The sequence below is a fragment of the Papio anubis genome, chromosome 7 (genome assembly GCF_008728515.1).
Source record: "Papio anubis isolate 15944 chromosome 7, Panubis1.0, whole genome shotgun sequence".
Taxonomy (NCBI): Eukaryota; Metazoa; Chordata; class Mammalia; order Primates; family Cercopithecidae; genus Papio; species Papio anubis.
Genome location: NC_044982.1, coordinates 64,810,051 through 64,836,478, shown reverse-complemented (window position 1 = coordinate 64,836,478; position 26,428 = coordinate 64,810,051). Strand labels below are relative to the sequence as shown.

Sequence of the window (26,428 nt, the reverse complement as noted above, 5' to 3'; positions counted from 1 at the left end):
GTTTAAGGATATCCATTAAAAAAATAAGGGATTATTTTGTACCCTGGAACTTAAGAACCTGTAAACTAGAGAGACAGATATATTTTGGTATATGATAGGACTACAACCAACTGTAAAATTTTAAATAGTACAGATATAAAAGGAAATGGAGGTAAAACAAGTGCAAACAAGATTTGTCATTAAAGCAAGATAAGAAGATAATTAACAAAATATGGCTGGGTCCCCAGCCAAGCATCTATTGTGGGCCTGGATTTGCAGTTGGTCAACAGGGCCACCAATCAGGAAAATCAGCTGTACATGCAGTAGAGGAGAGTGTAAACTACTTGGAACCCATGAGGCATCTTGCAGCTGTTTATCATCACATCGGTCTGTGAAACGATCTTCAGGGAGTGCTGACAACTGTTTCCCTTCTGCTTTCTAAATTTTGTGAAAATTCCACAATTGACTAACTCTAACCTGCACAACACAAGGAAGGGAATTCAAATTCTGCAACCATCGTTCCCAGCTTAACCAAGTTGGCACAGCACAATATACCCATCACTGACATTGCCAACCACCTTCTTTGCATTGCATTTATGAGTTAGAGTGGTTTCACACATCGTATGAAATTGTACTTTGATTAGACATACGAATCATAAGGGTGGTTTACCACCACTACAACTAAAAATAAGTAGCATTTATTATCTACTTAAGAACTGTGGAAACTGTTTACATGCAGTTTAATCTTATGCATAGAAACACGAGAGGTGACTAACATTATTTTTCTAACATGTAGGCCAAGGGGTGTAGCCAAACCGCTGTGTTGTTGAGAGTAGAGTCAGTATTTCATGATTCATCCGAATAGTGGTGAGAAGAATGTTCAGAGTTCAGATAGGTGTTTGTTTACACTTCCTTGTCAGAGAGGACTCACTTGCATCCTTTACTGTCAGTAGGTCGGTGTTTAACAGAAAGGCCAACCAGGTCACAGCTCACCAAAAAGGACTTTGAGGTACAGAAAGAGCCTCAAAGGACTCTAAGACCCGATCGGAGGTGAATTGTTTGCATTGGTGTTTAGAGGGAAATAAGTCTTCTAACTTCTGTATTTACTACGAACCCTTTGTGTAAGAACAGAGAAGAAAGAGTGCCTACCAAGATTTAGTTATTAGAAAAAAATAAGAATAAGGGAGGATTACCTTGAATGGAATCACATTTTCCTTCGTGAAGACATTACTCATATGTAAAGCAGCTGCTTGTGAGACTTATCTCAGTCTTCCTTTGCCAGCGTTTCCTGGCAGCCCATACTTAGTTGTGCATTGATAACCTAGGGATAAGTTGGCAGTGAATTTATTCTTCTGCGCTCTGCAACCTGGTCTCCCGAAGGGGAACACGTACTTACAGACTTGGAATTAGAAAACATGGTAAGAGTTGCTAGTTTCAGGAGAAAAATATTAAATACAAGATGAACTTATATAAAATGAAATAGTTTTTTGTAAATGAAAAACCTCTCATATAAGAGAGAGATAGCTTGATCAATACACATTAAATACCAGAAATAGATTTATATTGGGTTACAATCATCGAATTCACAGTATGAATTGCAGTGTTTTCTGTTTCTTGTCCTCACCCCCCATTTCCTACTTAATAGTCTCAAGTGTTATAAACATTCAATATATATCCTCTATTTCACCTTCTCTTATTCCCAGAAACATAACTACAAAATTAAACTTTCCTTACAAGTGTTTGCAAATCAAGTGTAGGTGAGACATGAGGGAGTAAAAATTACAATAAGAACTTGCTCTCATGGGAAGTTGCTAAATTTTATGAGTGATGTTGTATCTTTAACTTAAAATACTATCAAGAATAGCTAATAAAATCATATTTAAAGCTGCTAAATTTATACTACTTCCCCAGTTGTAAGTGATAACAGATGACACAGGATATTGCTTAAATCAATTTTTAGTGGTCTGTGCCATCATTTTGTACATTTTTCCTTGTGACAATTTTTCTTGGTGATATCTACTCCTGAGATTAATAAGTTTGAACCTCACCAGTTTGACAATTAACTAAGTCCTTATTTAAGAACTTGGGGGTATGTTAGCACACAATTATTCTGAAATTTTCTTTCTAGGCTGGGCAGAATGGCTCATGCCTATAATCCCAGTGCTTTGCGATGCTGAGATGGGAGGATTGCTTGAGGACAGGAGCTCAAGGTTACAGTGAGTCATGATCACACTACTGTGCCATAGCCTGTACAATTAAGTGAGAACCTATCTCTGAGAAATAATGAAAAATAAGTAAAATTTCCTCTGTAATCCAATGCCATAAAGAAAAAAAGGCATTATGCAATATATATTCAATCACAAAAATGATTATTTTTCTACTTTGAGAGAGTTCTTTAAAAATTCTTTTCTGATTAACTTCTTTCTCCTAACATGTTGTTATTGATTGATTTGAGATATGGGCCACACAAGTCAATACACAAGAAGACAAGTTGTATGTGATGACAGTAATTCTATCCACAGGATAACTGCTAAATGTCTGGGTACCAAGGATTATATTTCAGCCAGCTGGTCAGCACATGATAATTTGTCAGTAAACCATTTTACTGTCTTTGACTTCTAAAATGCTTATTTTCTTCAAAATATGTATTTTGCTTGTTATATCAATATTATATGTATCCAAAACTAGAAAGCTTGAAAATGTTTATTTTTTCATTTGGCATCCTCTACTTACATTTTGTTTTGTTTTGTTTTTAGAAAAAAAATGGTCTCAAATTTCCTATGCTGTCTGGTTTCCAAAATTGTTTTATGCAAGAAGGTGCTTATGGCCAGATATAAGACCAATGACACACTTACTGTAATGTTTTCTAATGAAGAAATTTATGCATGTGAAGGATAAAGAAAACAGAAAAAGAGTAATAAATTAGAAATTAGAAATTTATATAAGGGACTAACAAAGGAGGGATGAGAGGTAACATTCAGATAATTTATAGAACAATGTAACTAGGTGCAAATTAGAAATGCCTACCTTCCATCCAGTGCAGGAAACTCAACTGGGCATTTTTTGCCAGCATGTACGCATTCCTTTGATTGACAGCATTAATTGCTAAGCAGTGAAACACATTTTATATGGTTACAAAATTATAATTATCATAGTTACAGTAAAAGTATCATAATAAGACAGACATATTTGGGATTTTCAGCTCAGGAACAAGTAAACTTTACTATAATAGTATCCTGCTTAAGTTTGTGTCTCTTACTGCTCTGAAATTTTTGACATAAATATAGAATTTCCTGTTTCAAAAGCTAGTACTAGGATAAAGTTGAAACTCCATACATAGAGGAAAACTGGGCATTTTTAGAGTGTTCACTTCAATTTTAATGTCTAGACCTCATACATCTTATTCATTTAAATTATAATAACAGATATATTTAGCCATTTCAAATTGTAATTTAAATCCAATTATATTACTATGTAAAATTTTATTTTTTATAGCTGGTTTAGTTTTCTATTATGACTGAATATTTCGTCAAGCTTGGGTTACTAACTTTGTTGTCAAGGAATATTTTGTGTATTAAATAGTTGTGTATTAGTGTATGGATATTTCATTTTAAACAAGAAGATTTGTTTCAGAGACCATTTCTCCTTTAAATTTTAACTAGCATTGTCTTTTCTTCGCATAAAATTTCATTTTACTAACATTAATTAAAAAGGGGCTAGAAGCAACAGAAGTCACATATTTCAAGAGTTTTAAACATTATCTTATCTGAATTCGTTTAGGTACCTTTGAAATAAAACTGATGAGTGATGTGTTTAATCTGTGCTTCTACTTTTTCTCATTTTATTGCAGCCCTGAAGAGCACTTGTGGTTACAAGACATTAACAATTATTTGGAAGAGCTCCCCAGTTAAAAAAAATCTCAAAAAATTCTAGCCTTAGTGAAAATTACTAGTGTTATCCCCATTTTTCAGCAATGGAAATGGATATTTATAATGTTTAAAGTATCCTGCACTGGACCACACTACTCAGCAAAGATGATCCATCTCAGTGTTTAGCATTCTGGATGAATATTTCAAATCATCATGACTACTCCTGCTAAATGGCAAGATGATTCATACTATAGATTTTGCATTTTTTTTCTATAATTCCTCATGGCTATTTTTAACTACGAAGCATGCACTTTTATGTGGAAGAAATGCAAGATAGAGTTAATTTTCAACTGATAAAAAATTTTATACCTGGATTTCATTTTTTTAAGGTTTCAGTTTTGTGGCTAAGGCATTGTCCAGCTAACAGAAATAAAAAGACCGAGATAAAGTCTTATTCCTATTAACATTTTTTATGGAATATGAAGTTCGTTGGATGAGCTCTTCAGCCATTTCTCACTGCCCAAGAGTGACAGAAAAGAGAGATGAGAAGTGCTAGCTAGATCTAAGGAGGGAAGGCTACGCAATAGTGATAGTTAACCTAAATTGCAATAAGTGGACTCTTCCTTCAATCTGACCTAGATAGATTCACAATTTATTTTTCATATTTCTTTACAAGAAGAAGAACATAATAACTATACAACATTATAGAGTTTTGTAGGATTTTTATTGTATTTCTATTTATTTCACTTTTTAAAGCTCTACTTTGCAGTCTAACAATTTTATTTTAACAATCAGAGCAAAAGTTGCATTTAAGGTTTAAGAAATCATAATAATTCATACTTTTGGTTAAAACAAGACAAAGAATTAGTGGGTAGTCAGGATCAATGTAAGGAAAGCGATGAACTATTAGTTTAGAGAAGAAAGTTTATGGCTTCAATTTGCAATGTAGGCTATCACTCTGCTTTTTTCTTTCCTGACTCTACGTTCCTAAATTTCTCATGGGTATTTTTACTGCGCACATCTAGATTGTAGTCAATTCTTTATAAAAAACTGAATTAAATCAATAGATTAATCCTATATTCAACAAGGAGGATTTCTGACAAAGTCATTATATTTTAGCAGTGCTGTCTAATACAGCAGCCATAGCCATGTTTGCTGTATCTAGCACTTGAAATGTGCCTCGTGTGATTGAGGAACTGAATTGTCAGTTCAGCTCCATGTAGCTGGTGGCTAACATGCTGGACAGGGAAATAGGTAGCATTAGTGCTCAGAAGAGGCTGCTGGTGTCCAAGCTTCTGCCCCTTTCCTGAATCTATAGATTGCTAGTTCTTTGCTAAGAATCATCAATCCCTTCCCCACTGATGAATTTAAACATTGCTTTTTTTCCCTAGTGTCAGCCTATCCTGAATGGGTAGACCTCTATCTATAAAATTCTTTGATTAGCCAGTATCTGTTAGTGGGCCTATAGCTTTGGAACACTGGTGGTCTGTCTGCCTTCTCTGTCTTTTAATTAAGATTGGATCCTATTCCTCCCAATCCTGAATCACACTGACAACTACTGAACATGGCTTCTGACAGTTTATACCTATTTATAATTAGTTATTTGTGATACTTGAACATACAAATATTTTTCAGTGTGCAATGGGCATCTTGACTGTGCTCCGTAGGAGATCCCTGCCTACCAAACCTGGTGATGAAGTTGCTATTCTTCATTTTGTTATTGCACAGCTGGATCAAGACTGGCTGTAGAACTTTGGGAAAGTCGAATCTTGTGCTTCAGCTTCCTCACTTATAAAGTGGGGGAAATAAGAGTATCTTGCTTGTTTTGTCACTTGAGATATAAATGAGTTAATATAAGGGAGATGCTTAGAATAGCATATAGTGATTGCTGTGTAGACGTAGCCATTAATAACAATATTACTGTAGTTTGCATCAGTACTTCAGATCCCATCAAAACTATTTGATTAGTTTCACTTAACTCTTCATATTTATTATATGTCCAAATGTCACAAAATAAGCCTCTTTTATATTTAGTTTTATAATCTAGATTGAAAATTTTGTAGGAAGAATTAGGAAACAGATCATATTTATATATTCAATTTAAGGAACTTGAAGTTTGCTTTCAATAGTCAATTTTTATCTCAAGTTTCCTACTTTATAACCTTGGACAATCAAACGTATCTATGCTTTCTTTTTTTTTCTCCTTCACCCATGTTGTATCACTCCTCCTATCCCACATTACTACCTAGTCAAATAAAAAATCCTGGGTAGCAAAATCCTCTTAGGAAGCAGTTTCAAAAAACATCTGGTATTAATCACAGATGCTCTTATGGGTTTTAACCACAACTCCATAAAACTTCAGAATTTTTCAGACAAAATGCTGTCCCCAAGACTGCTTTGCACTTCAGTTTATATGAGAGTACACTTTCTTTATGTAATTTCCCATCTGTATTAGAATTAATAAGTCTCAGATTTGAAATAAGTTTTTTGTAATTGATATTTTTTACCAGATACCAAGCAGTGTTTACGTAAGAATTGGATATCCTGAAGAATAATGAAGCCAAGAACCCCATGAGCTTATCTTCATTCAGTACTATGGATTTTATCTGTTGAACGTAGCTCTGACTTTTATTCTTCTAAAAATTCTATTTATATATAAATATAAATGTGTATGCACATACACCTAGGTAATTGCTTATGTACTTAAGCAATTCTGATCTATATGAAGAAGAGAAGAAAAAAGTAGAAAATCAGGATGAATAATCTTGGCAGCTATGTGATAGAAATGTGTGGTTTTGTTCATGAAGACCAATGACTAATTTGTATATGGTGTTGTGAAAAATGGATAGCCAAATGGCAAAACAAAAGGGTCTATAGCTGAAACCATAAACCAATATGAATAGGTAAAATATTTATATGTAAAATATGAAGCCTTACTAATATAAGGGGAAAACATGAGGACCTTTATGATCTTGAAATTGAATATAACTACAACCCCAAAACTGGAACCCATACAAATCAATTACTTTAGAAATAATCAGTACAGAAAAAAAAATTAAAGGAAAGGTGAAAAATTATTTGTAATTAATAATACAGAAAGAGAAAATATGACTAAGGTTTTCTAGAAGTCAAAAACAAAACAAAATTTAAACCAATACAAAAAAGACAGATATTTAATATAAGAAAATGTAAAATAGTTATTTCATATAGAAAATTATATCTAACATTAGGATCCTATTAGAAATTCAAATTAAAGCAATAGTAGTTAAACTTTTTTTTGAACTGTTTTTCTGTCTGTCAGATTGTTAAGCATCTGTAAGCTTAACATATACTACTGGCATGGTTATCAGTAGCAAAAAACATTCTTATATGTTGCCTGTGGGAATGTAAACAACACATTCCACATGTAGGACAATTTTGAAAGAAGTATAATTAGTAAAACAATGTACACACTTTGACCCAGCCATGTCTTATTGTAGGAATTTATTGCAATTCTGTGATTGCATATGTATAAAATAACATTGGCACAAACATTTTCACTTAACATTATTTTCATATCAGAAATAATTTAAATTCCTGTAGTGTTTGAGGGTTAAGCCAATTAAAGTATGCTCATAAAATGGAATGCTTTCTGACTCTAATAATTGAAAAAAAGGAATAGAGAAACTCACTATATGGAAATGTGGAAAAGTGTTCAAGCTATATAGTTTAAAAATTTGCTATGCAGTATATAAAATATAATAACATAATGCAAAAATGTATGATAAAATGTGTTTTAGTATATGCACCTATACATATAGAAAGAACCTCTGGAAGGAAGAATATATATTATTAAAAGTGATACATGACAATTAGTTATATGAGCGTAGAGATGAGATGAAAACTTTTCACTATATAATTTGTATATGTTTTTGATTTATGACAGTTTAAATGGACTACCTATTTAAAAATAAATAAATTGAATTATAAAATGTTTAATTAAGAAAGTATGCCTTTGAGAAATTCAAAATAAAAATTATATTTATGTAGCTTATCTTTCAAGCCACTTATAACACTATTAATTTTATTTATTATCTGGGTAGAGTGAACCTTTTAAAGACCTCTGAATTTAATTTTTTTGAAATTCACCTTTGGTTGTATCCAGTTGAGTTATAAAATCATAATTCCTCACAGAAATAGACTCAGGATTTATCTGTCATTTTTATTTCATTAGATAGCAAAAGACGACCCAGGAAGATTGCATTTGCATAATGTTGGAAAGCAAAGTAGTAGGAGAAAACACACTAAATTTTCTATTTTTTTAACTTCCAGCCATTATTCCCTTAATGATGATGAATTCTATTACATTACACTATTATTTCTTATATGTTCTATTTCACTTTTAAGAGCTTCTGTTTTATTATTTTGTAAAAGCCTTGAACTGGCTTTTCTTTGAGGACAACAATGTTAGCAAAATACAACGTGAAAGTTTCAAACTAAGATATATTAACATCTATTTTAGAGTATCCATTAATATTTAGAATATAATATTAATATTTAATTTTCTTCTAATTTATTATTAGACAGCAAAAGTATCCTTGTAAAGGAAATTTATTTTCTAATATGAGAATTCTTTGAAAATAGAATGCCAATTTGTCTACTGTACAAAGTCATGAAAAGAAATTAATATTATCAAGGCATTTTATAGTTTTAAAAGAAATTAAGTTCTCAATATCATAATCATCCAAGATGAGAATATGGACTTTTCTTCCTAAAATCTAAATATAATGTTAATTGGAAACTAATAATTATCTTAATCTAAAAGTGAAGGGCAACACACTGATATTTTCTTCTTTAAAATATTTTACCCCATTCCTAACAATCTGTTTGTTTGTTGCTCTGACATCTTACTAGCTATTTAAGCTTGTCATCCTTATTTGTTCACTCCAGTCTCTCATCAAGCAATTAATCTTTATTTTCATTGCAGTACCACTTTGAACAATTCACCTCTTTTCAAACAAAGTGGTTAATTAAATCTTGAAATATCACTTTGTAGTATCACTTCCAAGTTCAAGAACTTCCAATAGCTCACCACCGTGTGGGTGTGGAGAAGATTTTTATTTTTTATTTATTTATTTATTTATTTTACGAAGTTTCCTCTTATTGCCCAGGCTGGAGTGCAATAGCACTCTCTCGGCTCACCGCAACCTCCCCCTCCTGGGTTCAAGTGATTCTCCTGCCTCAGCCTCCAGAGTAGCTGGGATTACAGGTGCACACCACCATGCCTGGCTAATTTTGTATTTTCAGTAGAGACAGGGTTTCACCATGTTGGCCAGGCTGGCCTCGAACTCCTGACCTCAGGTTATCTGCCCACCTTGACCTCCCACAGTGCTGGAATTACAGATGTGAGCCACTGTGCCCAGCCATGAGATCAAATATTTCATAGCTAAATCTTGATTCAAAACCTATTTACTAAGCATCTAACCATGTTCAAGGTCTACCCATACTTATTTACCTGATTCTTAATAGTTATCTTTCCATAAGCTGGAAGTTTAATCTATATTCAAATACTCAATATAGGTGATTTAGGGCAAATATTCCTGTCTTAGATTCCTCCTTCTGTTTATTTTTTAAATTGGAATAATAAGCATTCCTTCTTACCTCACTAGATGTTAGGATTAAGATAGAATAACACGTGTAACATACTTTAGAAATACAATTGGCATTAGGAAGTACTCTGATTTATTAGCTATTTTTATTACCTTCTTTTTTGAAGTGTCAAAGTTGTGTTTGATTTCTCCCTTAGGTTCCTTTGTGTCTCATGTGTAAGATACCATTCCTTCTTCTCTTTATTTATTAAAATTCTATTCTTTTTTGATAACATAGTTTAAGTGCCTTCTTTCTGGTATATACTTCTCTGTGTACTTCAACTAGATATCTAATGGCATTGGACTGAAAATTATACTTAACTTTTAATTAATTTAATTTAACTTCTTAGGAGTAGTGATGATGTTTTTAGTTATTTGATTTCATCTAATGTCTGAGTACTCAGATGTCTTTCAGAACTAGACTATTAGAATCAATAAAATAACATTTTTTTAAAATGTGTTATGTACCTGTTTCATGGACTCAAGTTTTAAAAAGTTATAACCTTTAATCTTTATCACTCTTTCAATAAAAATATCTTTCTATTTTTACATGAAATTCATTGAATCTCCCTTAAATACACGAATCCTTACCCTGTATGGTATTAGATGTGTGGTATTATTTCTGAGGTTTCTGTCCTGCTCCATTAGTCCATATATCTGTTTTTGGTACCACTACCATGCTGTTTTGGTTACTGTAGCCTTGCAGTATAGTTCAAAGTTAGGTAGTGTGATGCCTCCAGTTTTGTTCCTTTTGCTTAGGATTGTCCTGGCTATATGGGGTCTTCTTTGATTCCATAAGAAATTTAAAATAGTTTTTTCTAATTCTGTGAAGAATATCAATGGTCATGTTATGGAAATAGCATTGAATCTATAAATCACTCTGGACAGTATGACCATTTTCATGATATGGATTCGTCCTAGACATGAGGATGGAATATTTTTGCATTCGTTTGTGTCCGCTCTTATTTCCTTGAGCAGGGGTTTGTAGTTCTCCTTGAAGAGGGCCTTCATATCCCTCGTTAGCTGTATTCCTAGGTATTTTATTCTCTTTGTAGCAATTGTAAATGGAGTTCATTCATGATTTGGCTCTCTGCTTGCCTATTGTTGGTGTAAAGGAATGCTTGTGATTTTTGCACATTGATTCTGAATCCTGAGCCTTTGCTGAAGGTGCTTATTAGTTCAAGAAGTTTTGGGGCTGATGTGATGGGGTTTTCTAAATATAAAATCATGTCATCTGCAAACAGAGACAACTTGACTTCCTCTATTCCTATTTGAATACCCTTCTTTCTCTTGCCTGATTGCCCTGGCCAGAACTTCTAATACTATGTTGAATAGGAGTCGTCAGAGAGGGCATCCTTGTCTTGTACCAGTTTTCAAAGGGAATGTTTCCCACTTTTGCCCATTCAATATGGTATTGGCTGTGGGTTTGTCATAAATAGTTATTATATTGAGATATGTTCCATGAATACCTACTTTACTGAGAGTTTTTTAACATGAAGGGATGTTGAATTTTATCAAAGGCATCTTCTGCATCTACCAAGGTGATAATGTGATTTTTGTCATTGGTTCTGTTTGCGTGATGGATTGCACTGAATGATTTGCATATGTTGAAGCAGTCCTGCATCCCAGGGATGAAGCTGAATTGTTTGTGGGGGTAAGTTTTTTGATGTGCTGCTAGATTCAGTTTGCCAGTATTTTACTGACGATTTTCCCATTGAAGTTCATCAGGGATATTGGTCTGAAGTTTTCTTTTTTTGTTGTGTTTCTTCCCAGTTTTTGTATCAAGATGATGCTGGCTTCATAAAATGAGTTAGGGAGGTGTCCCTCCTTTTCAGTTGTTTGGAATAGTTTCAGAAGGAATGGTACCAGCACATCAGAGTGAACAGGCAACCTACAGAATGGGAGAAATTTTTTTCGATTTACCCATCTGGCAAAGGTCTAGTATCCACACTTTACAAGGAACTTAAACATATTTACAATAAAAAAATCATCAAAAAATGGTCAAAGGATATGAACAGACACTTCTCAAAAGAAGACATTTATGTGGCCAACAACCACATGAATGAAAGCTCATCATCACTGATCATCAGAGAAATGCAAATCAAAACCACAATGAGATACCATCTCACTACAGTCAGAATGGCAATTATTAAAAAATCAGAAACAATAGATGCTGGTGAGGCTGTGGAGAAATAAGAACACTTTTACACTGTTGGTAGTAAAGTAAATTAGTTCAACCATTGTGGAAGACAGTAATGTGATTTCTCAAGGATCTAGAACCAGAAAGACCATTTGATCCAGCAATCTCATTACTTGTTATACAACCAAGGGAATATAAATCATTCTACTATAAAGACACATGCATACGTATGTTTATTGCAGCACTGTTAACAATAGCAAAGACATGGAACCAATCCAAAGCCCATTAGTGATAGACTGGATAAAGAAAATGTGATACATATACACCATGGAATACCTTGCAGCCACAGAAAGCAACGAGATCATGTCCTTTGTAGGGACATGGGTGAAGCTGGAAGTCATCATCCTCAGCAAACTAACAAAGGAAAAGAAAACCTAACACCACATGTTCTCACTCATAACACATGGACAGAGAGAGGGGAACAACACAATCTATGGCCTGCTGGGGGTTGGGGTTTGAACAGAGGGAACTTAGAGGATGGGTTAATAGATGCAGCAAACCACTATAGCACACATATACCTATGTAAAAAACCTGCACTATCTGTACACGTATCCCCATTTTTTAGAAGAAATTTAAAAAAAATTTTAAAAAAGCATGTACTATTCAGTTTTTAAAAATAATGAAATCTTGTCATTTGCAACAACATGGATGGACCTGAAGATTATTATGTCGAATGAGGTAAGCCAGGCACAGAAAGACAAACTTTACATTTCTTCACTTATTTGTGGGAGCTAAAAATTAATAGTTGAACACATGGAGATAGGCAGTAGAATAATGGTTACCAGAGCCTGGGAAAGGTAGTTGGTGGGTGGGTATGTGGGGATGCTCTATGGATACAAAAATATAATTAGATAGGAATAAGATATACTGTTTGATAGCATAATGAGGTGACTATAGTCAATAATACTGTATTGTACATTTAAAAACAACTAAGAGAGTATAGTTGGGTTATTTGCAACACAAAGAAAGGAAAAATGCTTTAGGTGCTGGATACCTTATTTACCCTGATGTGATTATTATACATTGTATGTCTGTATCAAAATATCTCATGTACCCCATAAATATATATAACTACTTGGTACCCACAAACATTAAAAATTAAAAATTAAAAATAAATTAGTAAATTTAAAAGGATTGAAGTTCTACAAAATATGTTTCCTAATAACAATACAATTAAATTATAAATCATCAACTGGAAGAAATTTGTGAAGTTCAGATACACAAAAATTAAACCAAACAATTCTAAATTACCAATGGGTCAAAGAAAAAAATGAGGAAAATTAAGACATGATTTGAGATGAATGGGAAAAAAACAAAAAGAAAAAAACAAAAACAAGAGATACCAAAATTTATGAGATGCAGCTAAAGCAGTGAACAATGCTCAGAGGTGATTGTAGACCTGGAAATGCCTACATTTAAAGAAGCCAAGCACAGTCTGTATGGACTTATGTCTTATGTCTGTAATTCCAGCACTGTCAGTGACCGAGGCAAAAGGATCTCTTGAGTCCAGCAGTCAAGCACCATTTTGGGCAGCATGGTGAGACCCTATTTCTACTCCCCACGCAAAAAAAGGAAGAAAAATAAAAGCTGGGTGTTTGGATGTATGCCTTTAGTTATAGTCGCAGCTACTTAGGAGGCTGACGTGGGAGGATCACTTGACCCTAGGAGGTTGAGGCTACACCGAGCTGAGATCTCACCACTGCACTGCAGTTTGGGCAACAGAGTGAGAACTCATCTCTAAAATAATAACAATAATAATAATAATAAATATAAATAATAATAATGATCATGAATTATAAAAGGAAGAAAGCTCTCAAATCAATAACTTAAATTTATTCCTTAAGGAGCTAGGAGAAGAGCATATTAAACACAGCAAATAGTTGGGAAGTCATACTGAAAGCAAAGTATAAATAAATAAAATGGAAAACAGAAAAACAATAGACAAACACCGCAAAACCAAAATTTGGTAATCTTTCACTTTATTGACCAATAAAAAGAAACCATGAATTTGATTACAGAAAGACAGAAACAAAAGAAAGAAAATCACTACCGATCTTACAGAAATTTTTAAAAAGAATGCTGTGAAAAGCTTATGCAAAAAATTAAATGATTTAGATGAAATAAATAAATACATAGACAAAAATCATTAAAATTGACTCAGGATGAAATGAAAAATCTAATTAAGCTTATAACAAGTAAAATGGCAAAATTAGTATTTTTAAAATTACCCACCAAAAAGGCGTAGGTCCCTAATAATCACTTTTGAACTATGAAAAACATTGAAATAATTATGAATGCTAACTTTTTACAAACTCTCTTTTCAAAATAGGGTGCCAGAATTACCCTCATACCAAAACCAAACAAAAACATTACAAGTAAATAAATTTTAAACTCTCCTTTATGAATACAGATGCCAAAATCTTGAACACAGGACTTGCAAACCAAAGGTAGCAATATTTTTGCAAAGATTGTACTTCATAACAAAGTCCTATTCATCACAGGCATGCATAATTAAAAGAAAAAAATGACCATCTCAATAAATACAAAAGTAAATAAAGAAACATTTTGGCCAGGTGCACTGGCTTACACCTGAAATTAATCCCAACACTTTGGAAGGTCAAGACGGGTGGATCTCTTGAGGCGAGGAGTTCAAGATCAGCCTGGCTAAGATGATGAAACATCATCTCTACTAAAAATACAAAATTAGCCAGGTATGGTGGTGTCCCAGCTACTCAGGAGGCTGAGGCATGAAAAACACTTGCGCCCCTGGGAGGTGGAGGTTGCAGTGAGCTGAGATCTCACTACTGCACTCCAACCTAGGTGACAGAGCAAGACTTTGTCTCAAAAAAAGTGAAAATAAATTAGGATAAATCTAATGTCATTTCAGGATAAAGACCTTCACCAAATAAAGAATAGAAGGGAATTTGCTTAACCTAATAAAGGACATCTGTGAAAAACCCACAGCTAAATTTATATCTGTTAGTGAAAGAATAGTTTCCCTCCAAATCAGGTAAAATATTGAAAAGTCCACTCTTTCTCTTTAATTTAGCACTGTATTGGAGATTCTAACTGGAGCAATTCGGTGAGAAAAAATAAGTAAAAGACATCCAGATTGTTTATTTACCCTTACTTCAAACTTCGTAAGTTTTATTATTTAAACATTTTATCTTTTTCATTTGATTGCTCATATTTTGTATGAACTCTTGTTTATATTTTTAATATTTTTAGGCTTATTAGTGATAAGCTAATTTTCATTCCTGACACAGAGTAAAAGAGAAACACTTATGCTGTTTCTCTTTCATTCTTCCTGTGTTTTATGCATTTAATCAATAGTATGTCTGTTTGTAGAGACAGATTTTGAGTTTGCTCTTTTCTCTGTTGAGCATTTATTTTTGATTTATTAAATTTTGTCTTTATACACTTTCTTCTGCCTCATTTTAGGCTTAATTTACTCTGAACATTTTTTTTCAGCTTTATACTTAAATAATGGATTTTAAAAAATCATTTTTCTATTCTGACATGTGCTTTTACAATTAATTGATATCTATTCCATATAATTTAAATTTTCATCGGGATTCATGTCAAAATATTTTCTAACTTTCATCAAGCTATCACATTTTACCTATGAATTATATACATGTATATTTGGAACTTTTAGTTATATGTTATTATTTCTAACTCAACTTCATGGTTGTCAGAAAACAAACTGTTTATGATTTCAATGCTTAATGATACTTAGAGGTCCATCACTGGTCAAGCTTGCTAAAATTCCCATATGTATTTGAAAAGAGTGTTTATGTTATTGGTGCAATTGCATATATACGTATACATATACAATTTATATGTAACATTTAACAATTTTGAGTGTATTTTATAGACATTAAAATACATAGATCTTAAATGGTGAGTTTGGCGATTTTTTAACAATTGTGTATTTTATTTAACCACCACACTATACAACATATAGAACAATTTCATATTTTCAGTTTCCTTATTCCACTTTCCAGACTATCCCCATTCCTTACTATTCCCAGAGACTAATATTTTCTGATATCTAACACTGTGGTTTAGTTTTGCTTGTTTTTGCCTATTTTTGAATTTCATATGAATAATCATCAATGTTTTTGAGTTTCATCAATATTAGTGTATATATCAGTATTTTGCTCCTTTTCATTGCTAGGTAATGTTCCATGGTGTTATTATGCCACAGTTCTTTACCCATTCTTATGTCAATGGATATTTGTGTTATTTTTCAAGAAAGGCTTCTTGTGGATAAGATTGATGTGAACGTATTTTCTCCAATCATTTCATGTATATATGTTTCAGTTGTCTTGGGCAAACACTTGGGAGTAGAAATGTTGAATATAGGGTAGATGTATATTAAAATTTGTAAGAAACTGGTAATCATTTTTCAAGGTACCTATGACACTTTACACTCCCAACTTGTACAAAAGTGTTACTTGCTCCACATCATTGCCAATATTTGTAATTATTTGTCATTATTTTTCTTTACAATTTAGCTATTCTTGGAAGAAATGTTGTCTTTTTTTGTTTGTTTGTTTACTTTTATTGTAGCTTTATGTGAGTCCTTTATAGCTTCTGGATATGTACCCCTCATGAAAGATATATATAGTAGACATTTTCTTCTAAATGGTTACGAGCCTTTTAATTTTCTTAATGATGCTTTTTGAAAAGCATATGTTTTTAACTTGGTAAGGACAGTGTATCAATTTTTTCTTTTCTCAATTTTCACAGTGCAAATTGTGGTTTTTGTCTTCTCTTTAAGAAATATTTGTCTATTTCTAAAATGGAAAAGCTCTTCAATTTTTTTTCTTCTATAATCATTATTATTGTAGCTTTCATGTTTAGTTCTATGATATACATCAAACAAGCTTCTCAGTATAGAGTTATCTACAGGTTAAAGTTTATTTTTTTTCTTTAGATATCCACTGGAACCATCAATATGTGTCTCATAAATTTTATTTCCTCATTCAGTTGCTTTTGGTAACTTTGTTACAAATCAATTAACTATATGTGTGTGCATTTATTTGTGGACTTCATTTCCTATTTCACTGATGAATTTTTATATTCTTATTCAAACACTATACAATCTTGATTATTTAAGTTTAGAGTAAGTCTTGAGATCAAATAGTGCAAGTGTTTCAAATAATGTCTAAATATTTTTGAAAGTTGTTCTGTCTCTTTTAGGTCATTTGCATTTCAATATAACTTTGAAAAATCAGTTTGGCAGTTTCTATAATAAACCCTGCCTGAATTTTGAATGAGAATGCATTGAAGTTATATATTGCTGTTGGCATAAAAGATAGTTTAAAACATAGTTTAACAATATAGAGTCTTCCACTTGCTTTTATTATAGCACCTTTCTTTGGCACGCATTTTACTCAATGTGTTTTGTAAACTCCAAAATACATGTTATGTTTCTGCATTTAATTAGGTATGTTTTATTTTATCTCAGCAATGTTTTGGACATTTGAATGTAGTGATTTTGTATATATTTTATTAGATTTTTTTGTGGACCTTTTTCTTTGCTGTTATTGAAGTTATATTTAAATTTCATCTTCCAATTGTTCCTTTAACATGTATTGAAATGCTATTGATTTTTACATATTAACTTTGAATTCTGTGATTTTTTTGTTAGGTTTTATAAAGGTTTTTTTGAATGCCATTGTCATGTTTTCTGAGAATAATAACTCTTTTTTCTTCTTTTCTGATCTTTATAACTTTTCTTTGTCTTGCTTCATTATTCTTGCTTAGACTTCCATATACTGTTGATTAAAAATGGAAAGAATAAATGCTTGCTTTGTTTACATCTTGGGGAGAAAGCGTTCAGTGTTCTCCATTGGGTTAATGTTAGCCCTTTATGAGTTGCAGACCACTTCAATTCCCTTTACCAGACATAAGGATTTTCTTTAAATAGTAGTTGCTGAGATATTCTATCATGTTTGAGTCTTAATTTTGGCATTTTTTTTCTGCAGCTATTGAGATGTTTGTATATGCTTTTTGCTTATTTTATTAATACAATGAAATATACCAATTTTCTTATTTTAATTGACATGTAGTTTAATTTAATGTTTTACATATGTGTACAATGTGGAGTGATTAAATAAAAGCTATGAACATATACATCATCTCATTTACTTGGTATTTTTTGTGGAGATACATTTGAAATTTACTGTTAGTTATTTTGAATTATACAATATGTTATCATTGAATGTACTCACACTGCTGTGTAAATCTCAAAATTTATTCCTTCCATTAAGCTGAAACTTTGTATCTTTTGACCAATAACTCCTCAGTCCCTTGCTCCCCAACTGCTCATCCTCTAGTAACCATAATTCTACCCTCTCTTTATATGAATCCTACTGTTTTTAGATTATATATATATAAATTCTACAAATTGTGCAGTATTTTTCTTTCTGTGCCTTCCTTATTTAACTTTGCATAATGTTCTCTAGATTCATCCATGTTGTCCCAAATAACACAATTTTGTTGTTTTTTAAGACTGAGTGGTATTCTTTTCTGTATATGGGCATACCTTGTATGTATTGCTTTTTATTTTGCTGTGTTTCACAGATATTGCTTTTTAAAAATTGAAGGTTTGTGGCAACTCTGTGTCAGGCAAGTCTGTTAGTGCCATTTTTTTCCAATAGTATGTGTTCACTTCATTTCTCTGTGTCACATTTTGGTAATTCTTACAATATTTCAAACTTTTCATTATTATTGTGTCTGTTATGGGGATCTGTGGTCAATGATATTTGATGTTACTACTGTAATTGTTTGGGGGGACCAAAAACATTCCCGTACAAGATGAGGCCAATTAATAACTCTACAATGGCCACTAAGTGTTTGAGTGAGAGAAAAGTCCCATGTCTCTCTCTATAAAACAAAAACTAGAAATGATTAAGCTTAGTAAAAAAGGCATGTTGAAAGCTGAGATAGGCCAACAGCTAGACCTCTTGCACCAAACAGCTCAGTTGTAAATACAAAAGTTATTGAAGGAAATTAAAAGTGCTACTCTACTGAACACACAAATAATAAAAAAGCACAACAACCATATTGCTGATATGGAGAAACTTTTAGTGGTTCAGACAGAAAATGAAACCAGCCACAGCACATTCTTAAACCAAAGCCTAATCCAGAGCAAAGCCCTAACTCATGTCAATTCTCTGAAGACTGAGAGAGGTAAAGAGGCTGCAGAAGAGAAGTTTGAAGCTAGCAGAGATTTGCTCATGAGGCTTATGGAAAGAAAGTGTCTCCGTCTCCATAACATAAAAGTGCAAGATGAAGCAGAAGTCTTGTTGTAGTAGACCTAGACAAGTTATTCAGAAGACCTAGACAAGAGATTGAATTAAAGTGGCTACACTAAATAGCAGATTTTCAATGTAGACAAAACTACCTTCTATTGGAAAAAGAGGTCATCTTGGACTTTCATAGCTAAAGAGGAGAAGTCAATGCCTGCCTTCAGTTTTTCAAAGGACAGGCTGAATCTCTTGTTGAGAGCTAATGCAGCTGGTGACTTGAAGTTCAAGCTGGTGCTTAGTTATCATTCTGCAAATCCTGAAACCGTTAAGAATTATGCTACATCTACTCTGCCTATACTCTATAAATGGAACACCAAAGCCTGGTTTGTATCACATTTGTTTAAGCATGGATTACTGAATATTTCAAGCCCAGTATTCACACCTACTGCTCAGGAAAAAGGATTTCTTTCAAAATATTGCTGCTCATTGACAGTACACCTAGTAACCCAAGAGCTCTGATGGAGATGTGCAAGGAGATTAATGTGATTTCCATGGCTGCTAACAACAACATGCAATTCATGGATCAACGAGTAATTTCAAACTTCGTTATTATTTAAGAACTGTATTTCATAAGACTGTTGCTGCCATAGATAGTGATTTCTCTGATGTATCTGGGCAAAGTAAATTTAAAAGCTTCTGGAAAACACTCACCATTCTATATGTCATTATAAACATTAATGATTCATTGAAGGAGGCCAAAATATAACTTTGACAGACATTTGGAGTTTTGATTCCGACTTTCATGGACAACTTTGAGGGGTTCAAGATTTCAGTGGAGGAAGTAACTGAAGATGTGATGGCAATAGCAGGAGAACTAGAATAAGTGGAGCCTGAAGATGTGACTAAATTGCTGCGATCTTATAATAAAACTTGAATGGATGAGGGGGTGCTTCTTATGGATGAGCAAAGATGAAAAGTACTCTGATGAAGATGCTGTGAACATTGTTGAAATGACAATGGATACAGAATGTTACATTAACTTAGTTGATAAAGCAGTGGCAAGGTTTGAGAGCACTGATTCCAACTTTGAAAGAAGTTCTGTTGGTAAAATTTTATTAAGCAGCATTACATATTACAGAGAAATATTTTGTAAATCCCAAGAGCCAAATGATGTGACAAAATTCATTATTGTCTTAGTTTAAGAAATTGCTAGTCACTTTACCCTTCAGCAGCTACCTCCCTGATCAGTCTACAGACATCACAGTCAAGGCAGACCCTCCACCAGCAAAATACATATGACTCTCTGAAAGATCAGGTTATTGTTAGCATTTTTAACAACAAAGTATTTTTTTAACTAAAGGACGTGTATTCTACTCCTGGACATAATGCTGTTACATAATGCTGTTACACTTAATAGACTATATACAGTATAATGTAAATAAAAGTATATGCAGTGGGCAGTCAAAAAGTGTTCATGAGACTTGCTTTATGTGATATCCACTTCATTGTAGTGGTCTGGAACCACACCCAAAATATCTCTGAGGTATGCCTGAATATACCACATTTTCTGTATCTATTCATCTGTTGATGGAAACTTAGGTTGATTCTATATATTGCCTATTGTGAATAATGCTACAATCAATGTGGGAGTGCAAAAATCTCATAGGCATGTTGATATCTATTCATTTGAATATATTCTCAGAAGAGCAATTGCTAGATTGTATTGTAGTTCTAAGTTTAGATTTTGAGGAACCTCCATACCATTTTCCACAATGGACGAACTAATTTATATTCCCACTAACAGTGTCCAGGGAGTCCCTTTTTCCTGCCTTCTTGCCAACACTTATTATCTTTCATCTTTTTGAGAAAAGCCATTCTAACTGGTATGAGGTGACATCTCATTGTGGCTTCAATTTTCATTTCTCTAGTGACTAATGATGCCGGGCATGTTTCATGAACCTGTAGGCATTTGCATGTGAAATTCTGAAAAGTGTTCACCACATTATCCATAGTCTAATCAGGTTATTTGTTTTCTAATGACATGCCTACCTTGAATCCTTGGACTAAACCACAAATAGTGATAATATTGTATTCAACATATTAATATTTTGTACACAGTTTTTGTATCTTTCAATTGTTAATCTGCACTTTTGATATTAGTAGTATTCTTATAAGGTTTTGGTATGAGAGTTATGATAACCTCCTAAAACTTGTTAAGTATATTTTTATTCAGTATTTTTAATATAATTTTATAGATATCATTATTTCTTTCTTATAGATAGGTTTGATAAATTCACATATGAAGCCATCTGGGCATAGAATTTTATTTGTAGGAAGATTTTTCTATCCTTGCTTGAGTTTTATCAGTTGTATTAATATTTTCAAGAAATTAAATTTTGCTTTTTAATTTTTAAATTACTGTCTTTTGTTTAAAAATAATACATGGTTACTATGTTTGCTTTACAAATCAATAATCTTAAAATTTTTCAAATCAGAAGTGGAAGTTAGTTTAATAATTTGTTTCAGTACTTTATAATTACTGTTAGATGTGTTAAAATATGCCATCAGAATCATGAATTTGTCTATTTCTTCGAGTTCTGTCCATTTTTGATTAAATATTTTGAGACTGTCTTATTTAAAACAGAGATTTTGTTAATTTTAATGTATTTCATGTGGATTGACTCGTTCATATTAAGTCTACCTTTTTATTGAGAGTTTTTGTATTTAACTGTATTAACTCTGATATGAATATAGCTTCACTGCTCTTGCTTCTTGTTTCCATCTATTTATTTTCAGCAGTCCTATGTCCTCCTACTTAAGGTATAACTATAACAAATAGCATATGCTAGTTTTTAAAAGAATGTCTTTCTATTTAAATGAAATAATGGTGTGTTTACATTTTATGTAGTTGATAATGTATTTATCCAATTTTATTTTATATCATAGATATAGTGAATTATTAAAATATTTTTAGAAATTAAAAAATATGATGAGAGTTGTGGAAGAAGTAGGCTATGTCACCAATGAAGGCAAGGGATGAGGTAGAGAAATCAGTTAGGAGATTGTCACAATTAATACGTTTGAGATGTTGTTATCCTAGAAAATTATAGAGACTAGGGAGAAAAATGAACAGAATCCTGCATGTGAAGGGGATAGTTGTAAACATTTTATTTTAAAAAGGGAAGGGCTATAGATTTACACTTAGATGCTGGACAAATTTAAGAAATGTATAAAGCAACAAAATCCTATAAAAATATAGGGAAGGAATCAAAGATTACAGGAGAACCTGGATATTTTGCATTCAGAAATCCTTCCTCCCGGACTAGATGATTTATATTATCAAATACGATAAAGCCTTCTTTTCATTGAAGTGTGGTCCTAGAACAAGCAGCATTCACTTTCTCTAGGAGCTTGTTTAAAATGTGAAAATTTAGGCACTGCTCTAGGCATACTTTATCAGATTTTACATTAAATAATTGCCAAATGATGTTTTTTGCACATTAAATTTGAGCAGTGTATGGAACAGTGGTTCTCTACCTTATTTGCATATTAGTATAATCTGGGGAGCCTTTAGAAATCCCGTTGCCTGGGCCATACCCTACACTAAATTGGAGCCTGTGGGTTTGGCACTCAGGCGTCTGTATGTTTAAAGCTCCCCAGGTGGTTCTCTTGTGCAGCCAAGGTTGAGATCCAGTGCTGTAGGCACATGGAAGAGAATAAAGCAAAACTAGACAATTAATAAGAAATCTTGAGGATTTTAGAGACTGGATTCTAGTCTTTGTTCTTTATTTGAGAGATATTTATTTGTTCCCTATAAATCAATTTCATTTTTGTATATTTCAAAATTGTATTTAGCAATTATTTGTGATTTTTCTGTCTATGGATTGTAATTTAGGAGACACTTAGCAAAATATAATAATGGGTGGTAATCATTGGTATGGGATTAATTTGTGAATGGTAAGAAAATGTGCTGACTGTAACTGTTCAGAAATTGAGTGAGCAGTAGTGATCAGAAAATTTAATTATATCAGAAACAGAAAAGAAATCAAAACTGGTTCGCAGAAATAAAAACAGATAAGCCAATAAATTCATGAGAGTGTAAGTTGAGATGAGTTTGGGAAAAGACAAAACAGGCAAAGTACATGACAGACTTGTAGAATTTTTTTTTTTTTTTTCATTTTTCCCACTACAAGAATGAGAAGATCTTGATTGGTGCTTCTCGAACATTAACGTACAGATGAATTGCCTGGAGATTTTTATTAAAATGAATATTCTTACCTTGTATGTCTCTGGGGTAGGTTATGAAATTCTGCTTTTTAAATAAGATTCAAGGTGATGAAATGCTTTTTCTGTGGGTTCACACTTACTGCAGCAAGGAGCTGGAACCCAGTTATCACTAAAAGTAGTGCAAAGGTCTTGCTGCTCGTGCATCTTTCTTAGTTGCCTTAGTAACTACGTCTTTTCAAGATAAGACACAACTTATAAAATTCAAATGAAAATGAGATAAACTTCAGTGAGAGATAGAACAACATGTTAAAAGATTATGTGGAAGGAGTTTTGGGGGAGGAATTCCTGAAGTTCATAAAGATAAGACTACTTGAAGAACAATTTGATTCCTCTCTAAAAAGATTAATAGAACTTATTAGCTTAGGAACTTAGAAGTTCAGCAGGACTGTTTTATCTGCAGCTGTCCTTGGTCATAGTCAATATAAAACTCCACATGCTTCACAAATGCATTTACTCATCTGTTTATGTGACACTCATACTCCATGGAAGAAGTTGTTACAGGAAATAGGGTTATTGAGTCAACACCAGACACCAATCAGGAACTGACATTCACTTTACATGGAGATATCATCAACAGAAAATTTGAAAGTTTAGGTATTCAGAGAACACTGAAAGAAATACAGTAAGAACATTAGAGTTGGAAGTAAAGTGTGCAGGGAGAAAAAGACCCTTTTTTCTGTTTCAAGGATAAACAACTAAAACTGGTTGAGGAAAGTGTGTCAGAGGGCTCTTCCATCTTGAGAGAATAGGAGGAGGGGATATCTGCTAAGAATGAGAAAAATAAATGAAGATTTACAATGCAGGAAAAAATGATCAGTAAAACATTACTAAAGAGCTTTTAAAGCAACATGAAGATCCTGTTTGCTACTAGAAACATGAATTTGTGGTGGGCAAGGTACATATTGTTGTGCTGCAGCCCGGGGCAGGTAATGGAGAAGTAGATGATTTTGTGTGCAGTGAGGGACTTGTGACCACTATAGTAGCAAAGAACTTAATTACGGAGGGGCAGTAAGGGTTACATGACAATAGCGGCCATTACTATTAGGAGAAGCACAGGTAGCTAGAAAGGAACAAATGAGTTCCGTCAATTAGAAATGACTTTAGTTTGAAGTTTTTGATGAATGTAAAGAGGAAAATATGAATGACTTTGTGAGATCTGGGGGCAAAAAACTGTCTGAAATGTTGGGTTTGAAATATGCCATATAATGACAAGTTACAAGGCATGGTTATATGAAGTGTGAATGAGTGATAGAGAGTGAATCTGATCATCAATAGCATGAAGGAGAGAAGTTTTTTCCTTTTTTAAAAACAGGATGATATGGGGTTTTACAATGTGTTATTAGAGGTAGTATAGATGTCTGCAAGTGTAGGACAGAAAAGAAAAGAGAAAAAAAGAAAAAAGAAAAGAAAAGAGAAAAGAAAAGATAAAAACATGCAAACAAGTTTTTGAACTTGCCGAGTAGGGAGAAAATGGATCCTAGCTTTGAGGATTTGAAAAAAGGGATATAATCATCAAATCATAGAGTAATAGGTTTGGGAAGAAACTTAGAACTAAAATTTTGCAATACTATAACTTAGAGATGAGGAAGATCATAACCAAGAGAGGAAATTTCTTGTCCAGAAACACCTATCTCTTAGATAATGGTTGAGATTAGAATACAAGGTAGTTAACCTCCCTTGTTCTTGGTAATAGTAAAGATGATGGCTGTGGTGATAATGATTTTGAACGTAGTGGTGTAGTCATACATACCAAGAGCTTATTAAATAAGAAAACTTTGTTCGTAGCTAATACAAAATAGAAAGATAAATGAATGTTTGACTCTAATGCTCCCTCCAAAATGTTAGCTCTGTAAGGACAGGGGTTTTCATCTTTTATTTCTTGATAACATATCTGAGTGAGTTCGTACTCATTATATATTTGCAGAATACATGAATAAACACACGTTTTAAAAGTATAGAATGTGTTGATCAGTTAGATGCTTTTGTAGAACTATGAGTCTGCTAAAGGGAATGTTGTTTTATGAAGCATTTATCACTCCAAGTATTCACTAAGTATTGATGGACCATCAGAATATGTAACACTTACTCAGCGCATAATATGAACCACATGCTGTAGATACATTATTTTTTAATCCTCATAATAACTCTTGAAAGTAATTATTATTATAACATTGGGGACCTAAGCTTGTATTTAAACTGTCAATTTTTTACTGCTAGAGCTCAGACCAAAACTATATAGTGAACTGATTGGGCACATGTTACAAAAGATAATTTGTGTGGTACAGACTCTCTTGGGACAGAATACCTCTTTAAACAAAGAAGATGCCAGGCTGAAGTGGGTTCATCACAAAGCATTAATTGGTAAGTGGACGTTTCTGATTTGATAGGTAAAAACCTGTCCCTGTCCCTATCCTACCTGCATGAATATAGACGTGCTTTATGGGCAGAGGAAAATGCTGCTTCAGTAAATGCTGTAATACACAGGGAAATGCAGAATGTGATAGGCAGAGAAACTCTCCCATCTCATTTGACACAGATCACCAAGAGGACTCATTGTTGGGAAGGCTCGGGGTGATGGTGACAGCATCACGGATATCAAAGGGAAAAGTGGAGATTAGCACTGTTCTGAAAGTTGTGTCCTTTTAAACTTGGCCTATGGATAAACAGCATTAGCATCTCCTAGAAGCCTTTCAGAAAAGCAGAACCTCAAGCCCAACCCCTGATTTATTATTCGGAATCTGCATTTTAACAAGCTCCCCATCCTAGTAGGAGGAGCACTGGTAGGTAGTGCTCTGGCTCAGCAGTTAGGTGGAGCAGAACCTCCTGCAGCAGTGGCAATATTAGAAATAGGAGACTTGCCCAGGACTAAGCATAGGACTTATTCTGACTATCCTGTAGCGATTAGGTAGATGAATACATACCCAGTGTGAGCAAATGAGAGAGAATTTAAATAAAATCCTGCTAATTTTTATTAGCATGACTCCATCTGTAAATACAAGTTAGTGAGGCCTAGATAAACTGAGGTTTTGCCTGTGTTACAAATGAAGACACCAAGACTCAGAGAAGTTAAGTAGCTTGCTCAAGGTGACACATGCAGGGAATCCATGAAGTGACATACAAGGATGCTGAAGTGAAATACAGTTCACACCTCTAAATTGAATCAATAGGAAGCCACTGGCACAGTACATTGTATGCTTTCTATA

The 26,428-nt window shown here is 33.1% G+C and overlaps 1 protein-coding gene across 8 annotated transcripts in view; it reads left to right on the top strand.

Moving 5' to 3' along the window:
- The window catches only part of LRFN5 (leucine rich repeat and fibronectin type III domain containing 5), a 280,525-nt gene that overhangs the window by 57,720 nt on the left and 196,377 nt on the right, over nt 1–26,428 (top strand). Inside the window, exon 2 of one of the 8 annotated variants that reach the window (XM_021941155.2) lies at nt 14,726–14,816. The exons of the other annotated variants lie outside the window; for them this stretch is intronic. The gene's annotated coding sequence lies outside the window, so the exon portion shown is untranslated. The remainder of the gene's footprint in view (nt 1–14,725; nt 14,817–26,428) is intronic. 8 annotated transcript variants of the gene reach the window in all.